Genomic DNA, 14,522 nt, shown 5'->3' on the forward strand with positions numbered 1-14,522 from the left:
CCTGGATCCTAGGTTGACGCTCAACCGCTGAGCCACGCCCGGCCGGGCCCTCGTTTACCTCTTACACCAGCTCTACACGTGGTATACCAGCTGGCTCTCAGCCCAGCTTCAGGTTCTCTCAGGCGGACTGACCCCCAGCCCCTTGTAACAGGTTCCAGGCGGCAGTTCTACCCGTTTTGTGCTTCAGCCTGATCCCGTCTGCTCCTTATGTCCCTTATAAAATTTTGAAACCTCTTTTGTTGGTGACCTCTTTTATTCTTTTTTAGTGTTACAGGGCTTATTTCTCTGGCCTCTTTGTGTTTATTTCAATGGGGCCTCGAGGGGCAGGTGGTAAATGCATGTGTTTACTGTGCCATCTTGAAGATTAAGTTTTCTATTATTGCTGCTGTTACCACCATCTGAAGGGATGGCTAAAGGGACATGTCAAAGTGCAGGGTATTGCACTGAGCATTATTTTGGGCTGATATGCAAAAGGCTTGGACATTTCAAGAAAGAATACTTCTTGGTCCTGATGGGACAGCTTTCCCTTCACTTCGATCTTAAAATTTTTTAGATCAGAGTGTAATGCATGGTCTGATAAGAAAAGTTAGAATATGGTCAAAAGCAGAAGAGTCATCCAGAGTCATTGCTCAAACAAAACACTTTTTGCATTTTATGTACTTCCTTCAAACCTTTTATTCTTCAACTATCTTTTGTATTGTAATTATGTGTCTATAATTTCATATTCTTAATCTCCTAATATAATTTTTATGTAGTCTTTGTAAACTTCATTTTTTAATTTTGATTTTTAGAAATTACTTATTTCTAACATTTACAGTTTTCACTTTAAATGCAAATAGCTGATAAAAAGAACAACATATCATACCCTGTGCCCCTTATACAGACTTCAGCCATTGGTATTTGCATTTAGGTAATTAGGTAAAAATAAAAATAAAAACAAACTTAAAACTTTTATTTCTCTCCAAAGGAAACAAAGTTGGTATTCTATTTAACAGTGTGTGATTTCCATCCAAAAATGTTTTCACTATTAACAGCTTTGCTACATCCTGTTCTAATCCCTTCCTTCTAAATCAGATCTTCATTTGAACCTATGTCCTTAAAACTGACAGTGTTCCTTAATAATCATTAAGGTTGCAAAGTAATATTGAATGTCAACTGTAATTGAAAAACAAAAAAGCAAATAAAAAATCATTAAGGTTGCCATAGAAACACTGGGGCTAGCACCATGCAGAGGATATGATGCTGGAGGGACCTTTAGGGGATGTGCAGGAGCATCTGGCGCAGAGCCTGAGCCAGCCAGACTTCATTTTTAATGATTGTATAACTTGCCCTTTTGTGATTTTGGTTTACTTGACTATCCTTTTCTTGCTGAACACCTAAGCTGCTTTTATTTTTTAAATTTTTAAAGAATTATATATGATAGTATAATATCTCTCCATATACTTTTCTCCCCCTGGGTTTAGGATGATTTTTTTTTTAGGGATATATACCTAAAATATATCCTGGGGCCAGAATTTGGAGCAGAGAAGAGAGGTTTGTTAAGAGGAAAGGAGATCACATTCTTTGGAACCAGGTTGGAAAAAAAAATAGACTTTTTTTTTTTTTTTTTTAAAGCCAGACAAACCAGACAATTTGCAGACATGCTTAGATGCTATGAAATTATTTTATGAGTATGGTTGGTAATTTTTAGTCAGCTTCTGCAGATGTGATTCAGGTTTCACCATGAATCTATTTAGAAAAGCATCTTCTAGCCTTATAGCCTTTGCAAACGAAGCCTCCTTTTTCTTTCATGGTAGCAGCTACTTTGACAGAATTTGATATGAGTGCTACAAAAGAGATGGTGGGGTTTTTGGTGGTATATGAGAGCTCTTGTACATAAAAAGCAGTTAAGTTTATTATATCGTATTAGGTTTCTTGCTTGTAAGACAAAAATGCAGCTCAAACTAGTTTGAGAAAAATACATGGAATAATATTGGTTTGGGTAACAGGATTTCAGGGTTTCACAGTTAATTATATCATCAAAACATGGTCTTTCTCTTCTAATGTCTTAGCTCTTCTCTTCTCTGTTAGTTTCATTCTCAGGTATATTATCTCTTCATGTAGTTGCAGCATTTGCAGACTTACATGGTATTTAGTGTTTATAATCTTAGGAGGGGAAAGAGCCATTATTTCAAAAAGTCCAGAAAAATTCCTGAGGATGGCTTTTACTCTTGTGGTTTGGGATAAAGTTCCATTTCCAAACCAGTGCCCTGTGGGACTGTTGTCTTCTTCAATTTCTTTCATTGATTTTTTAATTTTTTATTTTCATTTAAAATATTATAGATACCCCTTTTTCTCCCTATTGACCCATTCCATCCTGTCCCACCCCCTTCCCAGTCCCTCTCCACACCCTTGTCCGTGACCTTGGGTTGTGCATATATGTGTATAAATTTTTTGGTTACTCTCTCCCCTTCCGCCCACCCGCCCTCCTCCATCCCTCTGACATTCGTCAGTCTCATCTATGCTTCAATGTCATTGAATCTATTCTGTTCATCAGTTTATTAAGTTCTTTAGGTTCCACATATTCTTTCATTGATTTCTTGTAATTTTCAGTGTACAGATCTTTCACCTCAGTTAAATTTATTTCTAAGTATTTTATTCTATTTGATGCTATTGTAAATGGAATTGCTTTTTTCTTTTTTAAATATATCTTTATTGACTTCAGAGAGAGGAAAGGAGAGGGAGAGACAGAGATAGAAACATCAATGATGAGAGAGTCATTGATCGAGCCCGCAACCCAGGCATGTGCCCTGACCGGGAATCGAACCCCGAACGCTTGGATCCCAGGTCGATGCTCAACCGCTGAGCCACTCCCGGCCGGGCTGGAATGGCTTTTTTAAATGTCCTTTTTGGATAGATTGTTGTTAGTGTTTATAAATGCAACTGATTTTTGTATATTAATTTTGTATCTGCAACTTTGTCGAATTCATTTCTTGGTTCTAACAGTTCTGTGGCGCAGTCTCTAGGGTTTACTATAGTTGTGCACCACATAACGACATTTTTGTCAGTGCCGGACGGTAGTCTCAAGATTATAATGGAGCTGAAAAATTTCTATCACCTAGTGATGTCATAGCCATCCTAACACCACAGTGATGCATTACTTATGTGTCTGTAGTGATGCTGGTGGAAAGGAACCGACTGCACTGCCAGTTGTGTAGAAGCACCACCTAGGTTTGTGTAACTACATTCTACAATGTTTGCACAATAACGAAATTGCCTAACAATGTACTTTTCAGAATGTATCACCGTCTTTAAGCTATGCATGACTGTATGTACAGATTCCCCCAATTTAAGATTTTTTTGACTTTACGATGGTGCGAAAGTGATATGCATTCAATAGAAACTGTGCTTTGAATTTTGATTTTTTAAAATCTTTTCTTGGGCAAGTGATATGCGTTACCTTACTCTCCTGTGGCAGTGAGCCACAATTCCCATTCAGCCACAGCTCCCATTCAGCCACATGATCACGAGGATAAACAGTCAGTAATGTACAGTGTACTGTGTTGCCAGTGTTTTTTGGATATTGTGTTTTGTGTTTTTGCATCCCATCATGTCTACAAAACACCCAACTGTGTCTCCTGCTTCTGCTTAGAAGAGGAAGGCAATTACACTTGAGATGGAACTCAAGATAATTGCCCAGCTGTAGGCTAAATAATATTAGTGTTCTGAGCACATTTAATGCAGGGTAGGCTAAGCTATGCTATTTGATAGAGTAGGTGTATTAAATGCGTTTTTTACTCTAGAATACTTTCAACTTAGGATGGAATTTATCAGGACATAACCCCATCTTAAGTCAAGAACCATCTGTAAAATATGTCATGTGCAAACACAGTGTTCTTCCTCTTTGTGATTTGGATGCCTTTTCTTTCTTTTTTCAGAGGCCCAATTGCTTTGGCCAGGACTTCCAATACTATGTAGAATAGAAGTGGTGAGAATTGGCACCATTTTCATGTTCCTGATCGTAAAGGAAAAGCTTTCAGCTTTTCACTATTCAGTATTAGCTGTGGACTTTTCTTATATGGCCTTTATTATATTGAGGTACAGTCCCTCTATGTTCACTTTTTTCCAAATTTTGGGATGTTTTCTTATTAAACCCTAATTATACTGACTCCCCTTTGTTTGCAAATTATATAAAGTGCTTTAAAATTGTTACCATTTCTTTGTTGGAACTTGTTATTTTGAATTATGTTTATTTCAACCAAAGATAATTCTTATTTTCTGTGAACTTATGTTCTGTTTTTTACCCCCAAAAAAAGTTTTTATTGATTTCAGAGAGAGAAATGGAGAGGGAGAGAGATAGAAACATCAATGATGAGAGAGAATCATCAATCAGCTGCCTCCTGCACGCCGGTGCCCCTACTGGGGATCAAGCCGGCAACCCTGGGCATGTGCGTTAACTGGGAATCAAACCGTGATCTCCTAGTTCATGGGTTGATGCTAAACTACAAAGCGACAATGGCCAGGCTCAAGTCCTTTTTGATTTTTGATAAATTATTAAATTAATAAATATTTGTTACCTTTCTATTTTGAAATAGTTTGCTTTCAGAGTATATGTTTTATTTTAGTCTTTAAATCTATGTAAAGAAATCTTAAAGTCTCACTTAACTATCTACTTGATATTTTAATGAAATTATTAGTATAATAGGAAGTATTATCAAAGTATCCACTATGATCAAAAGAGAATTTAATTTCCTTATATTGGTGAAAGGAGATAGGTAACTACCTAGGTTTCAACTATTTGGGTCTATTAATTTGATGGTCCTTTGAATAACAAAATGCCAAAACAGTCCGTTGATTTTATTTAGTGGAAAACATGATCAAGCCTGTCAACTAATAATGGATTAACAAAACTGCATCTTGATCAACTAGCCTTTTCAAATTTTTCTCAATTTGCTGGGTACATAAACATAGATAATGTTTACAAAGGACCAAAAATATATATATTTCAGTCACTTGAAAATGTCTAACAACATATCCCAGGTAAGTAGAGTTCCTAGCTTTGAGAAATAATTACATTGACAAGGTAATTGACATGGTACTGGCATAAAAACAGACACATAGATCAACTAAACAGGATAGAGAGCCCAGAAATAAACCCACACCTAGCTGGTCAATTAATATATGACAAAGGAGGGAAAAAGGTATCATGCTAAGTAAAATAAGTCAGAGAAAGACAAATACCATATAATTTCACTTATATGTGGAATCTAAAGAACAAGACAAAATAGAAACAGACTATAGACACAGAGAACAGACTGATGGTTGCCAGATGGGAGATGGGGGATGAGTGGAAAAGGTGAGGGATTAAAACTATAAATTGGTAGTTACAGAATAGTCACCAGGATGCAAAGTACAGCATAGGGAATATAGTCAATAATATTGTAATAACTGTGTGTGGTGTCAGGTGGGTACTGGAAATACTGGGGGAACATTGTCCAACCACTATGCTGCACACCTGAAACTAACACAAAATAATATTGAATGTAAACTGTAATTGAAAAATTAAAAAAAAAAAAGACGTGGGGCCAGATTATTCCCTGCGCTAATACTTAAAGATGTCGCATTCAGAAGAGCCATTTCCTTTTAACTCACTCTTTCAGCATAATTTTAATAAGCCTGTTTGTCTGATTTCTCAATCTACAGTAGATTGGATGTAGAGAATAGGAGTGATTGTGAAAGGCACAGAAGTTTACAAACTTGAAAAGAGAACATAGCTAATCTTAAGCCATTTATTTTGAAACTTGAAACAGACTTAAACATTCCTATAAACAAAACTGAAATATAGGGTATCCTCCCCAAAAGTATACACACTTTAACTGCTGATAAATCACTTAATTTTTGCTCCTTTTCAGGTTTAACTGATTTGAAATAATGGGTGAAACCAGACTAAGCTTTGAACAAAGAAAACTTATCCTAAAGACCCACTAGACTTTTTTCTTGTGGGGATACATAAAAGTTTACAGTACAAAACCAACAGTTGATGAATTGAGGGCCCACAAATACCAAACAAAATAATTCTTCATATTTGTGACTCCATTGCTTTGTGTTATCAGAGAGGCCTGGACCAGATTGGTCATCAGTTTGAAAACAGGCATTGACAAAAAAATTATTCATTTCTGTAGATTCTTTTAAATTTTGAAGAACTGCGTGTTAATAAAACACTGACTTTATTGTCAAAGTGTGTATACTTTTTTTGTGACACCCTGTATCTAGAAATATTTGTAGTAACCCTGTATCAGTAGGAAAATACATTATCTTCAAAATACCTGTGTGAAAAATTGAACATTTAATACAGTTAAATATTTTCACACAGATGGTTAAAAGAAGGGTTTGGTGTTTAAAAGAATGACTTTAATCAAGAAATATTCACTTACATAAAATTTTCTGAAAATAGTTAAACTAGGACCCCTATATTATATGACCTCTATACTGCCACTCTTAAATACTACAACTATACTATTATTAGGCAAATAATAGTTTTTCAACTTAGTTTTTCTAATGTATAGATACTCTCCATGTATCAGTATCCTTGCTTCATTTCTTGAATTGCATTAACTGCCCTTGGTATATTTCTGTGTGTGTGACCAATTTTATTGAATCACAAAGCAACAGAATGATTGTGTAGGTATATGAATTTATGTGTAACACATAAAAGTATGTGGAAACATGTTGAAAATATAAATGCACTACATAACGTATATGTATAGTTTCACTCCAATTTTTAATAAAATTATACAGTTGGTATATGGTTAACCTACCTATTGAGAGAGACAGGCAAGATGACTGTAAAATTAGAATACCTTGTCACTATAATTATTTCTGGAAGCTAAGAACTCTACTTACCTAGGATGATATGTTGTTAGACATTTTCAAGTGCTTGAAATACATGTATTTTAGGTCCTTTATAAACATTATCTATGTTTAATGTACCCAACAAATTGAGAAAATTCTGTTTAGTTGATCTATGTGTTTCTTTCTATGTCTATTCTGTTTAGTTGATTTATATGTCTGTTTTTATGCCAGTCCCATGCTGTTTTGATTACAATAGCCTTGTAGTATAGCTCGATATCAGGCAGCATGATACCTCCAACTTTGTTGTTCTTAAGATTGCTGTGGCTATTTGGAGTCTTAGTAGCCCACAAATCTTTTATACTTCCTTCTGGATACTTGACTACACTCAAAATAGCTGAGGTTGTTTTATATAATGTTCATATTGAATTATTACTCTAATGACAATAGTGCTTTAAATTGAAATGTATTTAGAGTCAACTGCAATGATCTATTAAAAATTATTTAGGCCCTGGGCAGGTAGCTCACTTGGTTAGAGCCTTGGTTTCCGGTTCAATCCCTGATCAGGGCACATACAAGAATCAACCAACGAATGCGTAAATAAGTGGAACAACAAATCAGTGTTTCTCTCTCCCTTCTCTCTCTAAGCTCAATCAATAAAAAAAATTGTTTAGAACTTCCCTACTTACAATTAAACTAGTCTTTAAACTCTCAGTAAGTAGATCTTTGAGCCTCTTTCTGTTTCCTATGATGTACTCTTCTGTGAGTGGAAGGCAATATTCTGTCCTCCTGCCTTGGTCACATTTTAGACTCAGCCATGATCATGAACAAGTCTGTCCATAAATATGCATTTATTGGTAACTTATATCATACTGACATTTTAAATTACAAATATTTTAAAAATATGAGAACCATGTCCTACATGCCTCTTACATAGAAAACATTGTGCTAACTTTATTTATTTATTTATTAAAATATATCTTTATTGCTTTCAGAGAGAGGAAACGAGAGGGAGAGACAGAGATAGAAACATCAATGATGAGAAAGTCATTGATCGAGCCCACAACCTGGGCATGTGCCCTGACCGGGAATCGAACCCGGATCACCTGGATCCTAGGTCGGCGCTCAACCGCTGAGCCACGCCCAGCCAGGCTGTGCTAGATTTGAAGGTGCACTACTTAAAGGAGTTCCATTATTGGAGAGCATATATTGAAGGGTGCTTTCAGAAGTGAGGCAATAAAATGATAACTGACATAGTATATGAGTTTAAGGAGGAAAATGAATGATGTAAAATTTTCAAATGGTCGAGTTTATTGCATTTTTTAAGTGAATGGAAGGTTGGAGGTACTGAATTACTATGGCATTTAGATTCAGTCATATACATTTAAAAAAATTTTTTTATTTTTTATCTTTAAAAAACATATCTTTATTAATTTCAGGGAGAGGAAAGGAGGAGGAGGAGAGAGAAAGAGAGAAACATCAATGATTAGTCATTGATCGGCTGCCTAGCCCGCAACCCGGGCATGTGCCCTGACCGGGAATCGAACCCCGATCTGGATCCTAGGTCAATGCTCAACCGCTGAGCCACGCTCGGCCGGGCTATATACATTTTAAAAAGTGATATTTACAGTTCATTTTAAACTGTTATTATTGTGTTAAGATTTTGGCCAGCACAGGGTTTGAAACACAGCGGTCGACATGGACCAGCAACAAACTACCAACACTGTAAAACAGCCCCTGGGTCTTACCAGGCTCAGCCTGAATGAGTGAATTTATCTGAAAATGAGAAATGACAGAGAGCTTCGAGGTAGATTACATGCTTATGATCAAAATTTAAATATGATATTGGGAGATGTGGAAGAAACTGTGACTATAGAAATTGATGAAGAAACATGTGAAGAGATATATAAATCAACAACACACAGTATTCCAATGCTTTTTGTCTGGGAGATGGTGTTGTGCTAGTTGTCCCTCCATTGAGACTTGGCTGAAACAAAGAATTTATCCTGTGTGGAAATTAGGAGACTTTATATGATTGCGTCTTTAAATGTAGAAGATATTCAAAAGAGAAACCTGTGTAAATTTTGATATTAAGAAGTGACTAAGGATTCTTCCACTCCTGAAATGAGTTGATTTGAACATAACTAAAAAATTCTTAAAAATGGAATTTTTATTTTTCTCCAATCCTTCCGATAAATGTGATCGCCACGATGCAGCTCTCTTTTTTTAGGAGTTGATTTGTTCCATTGATTTTTTTTCAGACCATTTCTGATTTTTTTTTTTTTTTTTTTTACAGTGGAGTGGGGCATTTGGTTTATTTCTGATGCAGTGATCTCAGGACAGTGAAAGATTTGGGCTGAGGGGTGGAGTGGGGATAGGGGTGGGGCAGGACTAGAACTCCACCTTGCAAGCGGGGACGGCCTCGTCCTGCGTGGACACTGTGCTGTTACGGCCCAGCACCGTGATGCCCAGCGCCTGGTGCCGGGCATGCGCCTCCTCATGCCACTCATGCGTGGCCACTGAGTGGAAGGTGGGGATCAGGGTCACCTGTAGGTCACGACCCCACCGCTGCTTGCGGGCCAGCAGCGCGTCCGGGACCGCCCGCGCACCTCTTCCTTGCGCTGCGCCTGCGGCTGGTGAGAGTGCGCGCCCGCCGACGGAGCTCCTCTCCGGGGCGCACGCTGCCCCGCTGCGCGGGGAGCCAGGGCGAGGTGCACGGGAGCCCGGGGAGGCCTCCAACCCGCCTGGCCGGCCGCTGGCTGACCCAGATGGGCCCGAGTGGCCGGCTTAGGGACTGAGGACTTTCTGGACAGGGGTGCCCGACTTCCCTTGTCACTGGGCTCGCTCCGGGTGCTGAGTGGCCGACTGGCCCGGTCCCTACCAGCCAGCCCCTTGGCCTTGGCAGCAATCACTGAAGTGGGTTTGGGGGTGGCTGTGCTGGCGGTGGGGCGAGACAGGGACTTCGGGGTACGGCTGAGGCTCTGTCAGCCGGGCCTGTTCGGGGGCAGCAGCTCAGGGGCCACCATGCAGATGCTGGGCGGGGTGGGTAGCGGTGGGGGACCTTGAGAGGGTTGGGCAGTGGGTTGGGACGGGGGACCCTAAAGCCCTCCATGTCCCATCTGAGTGTGCAGTGCCAGGGCAGGAGGCGGGGTCCGCGTCGGACAGCGTGGGCAGGCTCGCCGGCAGGCGCAGGCGGCGTCTCCTCAGCGCCCAGAGCTGCCCGCTCCTGGGACCCGGCGCTGCGGCCATTGGGCTGCCAGGGGATGTGGGCCTTGCGGTGCTCGACCTCGCAGGGCGACACCAGGCACAGGCCCACGTCGTGTGGGGGGGGGGGGCGAAGCGGGAGGCTCGGCCCTGCCTCGCTCATGGGAACGGGGCGGTGGCGGCACCTGCTCAGAAGAGGCAGACAACGACTCGCCCAGCTCTGCGGAGTGCGGAGAGCCCACTTCAGCAGGCAGGGGCGGCGCGGTCACCGTTGGGGAGGCACCCGGCCCTGCCTCCCCGCACCGCAACGGGCTCAGTGAAAGCTGCCTCCTGCCCTCAGCTGGGCCCTGGTGAGCTCCAGCGGGCAAGGGTGTGTGTGGCGGGGAGGTGCAACTGGTTACCAGCTGCTCCTGAGTCTTCAGGCCATCCCCGTCCTCCCCCGTGGGGCTCAGCCCCAGCTCCAGGCTGCTCCCTTGGCTAGGGGGGGCCACCAGCTGGGGGACAGGAGAGCTGCAGGCCTCTGTGGAGGGACTGGCCTCTCCACACCTGAAGCTGGGGGGCTGCGGGCCATTTCTGATTTTTTAAAATTTAAATTAAATTCAATGTTTTCTTTTTCGGAAAAAAAGAAAAAGATTTTGGGCAATGTTCTAACTTAAATTATAAAGGAGTACATGGTTTTTCAAAATTCTTTTAGGATTTTTAGGGACCATGAGAGCAAAAGTGATCAAAGACTTAGTGTTGAGAGAATTATATAGAAGTGAAATTGCTCGGTTATAGGGCACAGACATTTTCAGCTTTACAAGATATTGCCATTTTGCTCTCCAAAGTGGATATACCAATTCAAGTTTCAAATGTCAATGTTTCCCTCCTCTTTGCCAACACTTGGTATTATTTTGCCCTCAATGCTTAATTTTTCTTTGTTTTTTGTTTTCTTTTATCTTTATTGTTGAAAGTATTACAGGTGTCTCATTTCCCCCCCCCCAACTGACCCCCTCCACCTCGCTCCCACCCCCTTCCCAGGTTTTCACCCCATTATTGTCTGTGTCCATGGGTTATGCATATATGCATATAACTTTGGTTAATCTCTTCCCACCTTCCATCCCCTTTCCCTCTTCCCTCTGAAATATTACCGTCTGTTGTATGCTTCAATGTCTCTGGATCTATTTAGTTTGTCAGATTCTCTTGTTCATTAGCTGCTTCTTAAAGAAGACCCTTCAACATTTCATGTAGTGCTGGTTTGGTGGTGATGAACTCCTTTAGCCTTTTCTTATCTGTGAAGCTCTTTATCTGCCCTTCAATTCTAAATGGTAGCTTTGCTGGGTAGAGTAATCTTGGTTGTAGTTCCATGTTTTTCATCACTTTGAATATTTCTTGCCACTCCCTTCTGGCCTGCAAAGTTTCTGTTGAGAAATCAGCTGACAGTCGTATGGGTGCTCCCTTGTAGGTAACTAACTGCTTTTCTCTTGCTGCTTTTAAGATTCTCTCTTTGTCTTTAACCTTTGGCATTTTAATTATGATGTGTCTTGCTGTGAGCATCTTTGAGTTCCTCTTGTTTGGGAGACTCTTCACTTCCTGGACTTGTAAGTCGATTTCTTTCCCCAGGTAGGGGAAGTTTTCTGTAATTATTTTTTCAAATAGGTTTTCAATTTCTGCTCGCTCTCTTTTCCTTCTGGCATGCCAATAATACGAATGTTGGGCTGCTTGAAGTTGTCCCAGAGACTCCTTACATATCTTCATATTTCTGGATTCTTTTTTCTTTTTGCTCTTCTGGTTGGGTGTTTTTTGTTTCCTCATATTCCAGATTGCTGATTTGGTTCTCAGCGTCCTCTACTTTACTGTTGATTCCTTGTTAATTATTCTTCATTTCAGTTCGTGTAGCCTTCATTTCAAATTGGTACTTTATTATGTCATCGGTGGTCTCACTTGTTTTCTTAATAGTCTTACTAATATCCTTGAGCATCCTTATAACCATAATTCTGAACTCTGTATCAAGTAGCTTGCCTGGTTCTATTTTATTTAGTTCCTTTTCTGGAGATTTCTCCTGTTCTTTCCTTTGTGACATGTTTCTTTGCCTCCACATTTTGGCTGCTTCCAGGTGTTTGTTTCTATGTATTATGTAGAGTTGCTATGTCTCCTGGAATTTGTAGAGTGGCTTTGTATAGTAGGTATTCTGTAGGGTCCAGTGGCTCAGCCTCCCCAGTCACCTGAGCTGGGCCTTCTAGGTGCTCCCCTGTGTGGGCTGTGTGCACTGTCGTGTTGTAGTTGAGCCTTGGTTGCTGTTGGCGTCAGTGGGAGGAACTGACCCCCAGTCCAGTCGGCTGTGAGGACCAGCTGCAACTACAGCCAAAGAGCTGCTGTGCTGGAGACACTCCTATGGAGCAGGATTTACTTCATTGGAGCTTTGGTGTTCACCAAGTGCGCCCCTTGAGTGTGTCACTTGTGGATGTGGTAGGGTTGTAATCCAGCATGGACAAAGCTGACCACTGGGTGCACTATCTCTGGGGCCTCCTGGGAGGTGAAAAGTCAGCCTCTGCCAGTGCCTTGCCCAGGGCCACCCAGCATGAGCTACACAGCAAACCATAGTTGGCTGCTACTTGTGCTGGGCTAGGAGGTGTTCAGGAGAGGCCAAGCTATGAACCAATGCAGGCTGCCATGAGTGCCAGGCCTGGGCTACTTATCAAGCCGTATGGGGCACGCTGCTGCTTGTTTGAGAGATTTTAGGAAAGTCCTAAGCATGCAGCTATAGAGGTCATTTACATAGAAACAGCACTGGAAATGGCTTGGATGAGCTTACAGGTAGGGAGGGGGGTGGGGCCTCCGGGAATCACTGGGGCGGAGCCAAAGTTGTGAGTCAGGTGGTGGAGATTCAAATATGGTGCCTGTCTGCCAGCTCTGTGGAGGGAGGGCTCCCCAAAGGAGCAAGGGCCTCTGCCAGCTCTTCTGTCTGGGAGAAAGCCGCCCCTCCACCTCTCGCTCGATTTCAGGAATATTAGTTCCTTCCCAAATGTCCCAGCTTCCTTTCAAGCTGCTGCCCGGTGCTGGTGCTCAGAGGGAGCATGTCTAATTGAGTCTGTGTGTGTGCCCTTTCAGAGGAAAGCCTGGGACTTCTACAGCCTCTGCGAGCCTCAGCTACAGTCCTTGCTGGTTTTTATAGCCCAAAGTTGTCAAGGCTTCTCTTCCTGGCCCTGGAGCCCAGGGCTGGGGGCCTGGTGTGGGGCTGGGACCCCTCACTCCTCTAGGAAACCTCTGCCACCAAGATATCCCTCCCGGTTTTAAACCACTGCAGTGGGTGTGGGCCCCAGGGCCGCATTTCCAAGATTCAGCCCTGATCGGCCCTCGCCTCCACCCCTCCTATAGGTCTCGTTGCTTCTTCGGCTCCCAGGTTGTAAGACTTGTGTTCAGCTAGATTTCAGGAGGTTCTGAGTGATGCTTCTGTATTTTAGTTGTAATTTTGATGTGGTTGTAAAAGGCGGCGGGTACCGCAGTTACCTATGCTGCCATCTTGTCATTGCTTAACTTTTTAATCTTTCATTTTTTAAATTAAAAAAATTGATGAGAGAAACATCGATGAGAGAGAGACATTGATTTGTTCTCCGTAGGTGCCTCGCAACCTAGGCTTATGCTCTAACTGGGCCACAAACCCTCGACCTTCTGGTGCATGAGATCATGCTCCAACCGAACCACATCGGCCAACGTGTTTTTTTTTCTTTTTAAATATATCTTTATTGATTGCAGAGAGAGGAAGGGAGAGGGAGAGAAACAGAAACATCAATGATGAGAGAGTCAATGATTGGCTGCAGCCCACAACCCAGGCATGTGCCCTGACCTGGAATCGAACCCTGATCTCCTGGGTCCTCGGTTGATGTTCAACCACTGAGCCATGCCCGGCTGGGCCAACGCTAATTTTTTAATCTTTCAGAAAGGATTTAAGTGTCTTGAAAATTTATTCACAATATACCTTCCATTTTTTTTCCACAACCAGCAAGCCAAGTTAGTTAGGTTTTACCAGTGATATGCCTCCAGGCTACCTGAATTCTGGGGTGGCTGGTTGAGCCCTAGCTGGTTGCTTTGTGATGCTTTCAGTCTCTTCTTGGAGAGCAGCTGGAGTGAAGCTGGGTCTGACAGTGTGCACTTGCTACTCCCCTGCCAGAGGCAGAGTGCTCCACTCCATCATGAACAAGGGGGCGGGGTTTATGAAGCTGTGAGAGAAGTATGTTCTGGATATCCTAAGAGAAGATAGGAAAGCCCAGGTGTGTGAAGCCCCAGATGAGGGGACTGGAAGCTGGAGGTGATAGGAGGGTGCCCCACAGGCCTGTAATTGCCTTATAAATCAGACACTTGTCTGTTGGTGGCTGATGTGTGCTCTCTGTGGTAGCTAAGCTAGTGGCATGGTTAAGTGTGGGAGAAAACAAATTAGAGCATCATGATTTTGAAATACTTGTAATGAAAAAAAGTCACTTGAATTTGAAATAAATTCACATTACAACAAA

General features: G+C 41.8%; 1 pseudogene across 1 annotated transcript; it reads left to right on the forward strand.

Annotated features, from left to right (window-relative positions):
* Positions 1–8,526: 8,526 nt before the first annotated feature.
* Positions 8,527–8,819, forward strand: LOC308557149 (U6 snRNA-associated Sm-like protein LSm3 pseudogene; annotated as a pseudogene). Its single transcript has one exon. The product of its transcript is annotated as a U6 snRNA-associated Sm-like protein LSm3 pseudogene (transcript).
* Positions 8,820–14,522: the final 5,703 nt, after the last annotated feature.

Source organism: Miniopterus schreibersii, assembly GCF_964146895.1.
Source record: "Miniopterus schreibersii genome assembly, chromosome: 1".
NCBI classification, from domain to species: Eukaryota; Metazoa; Chordata; class Mammalia; order Chiroptera; family Miniopteridae; genus Miniopterus; species Miniopterus schreibersii.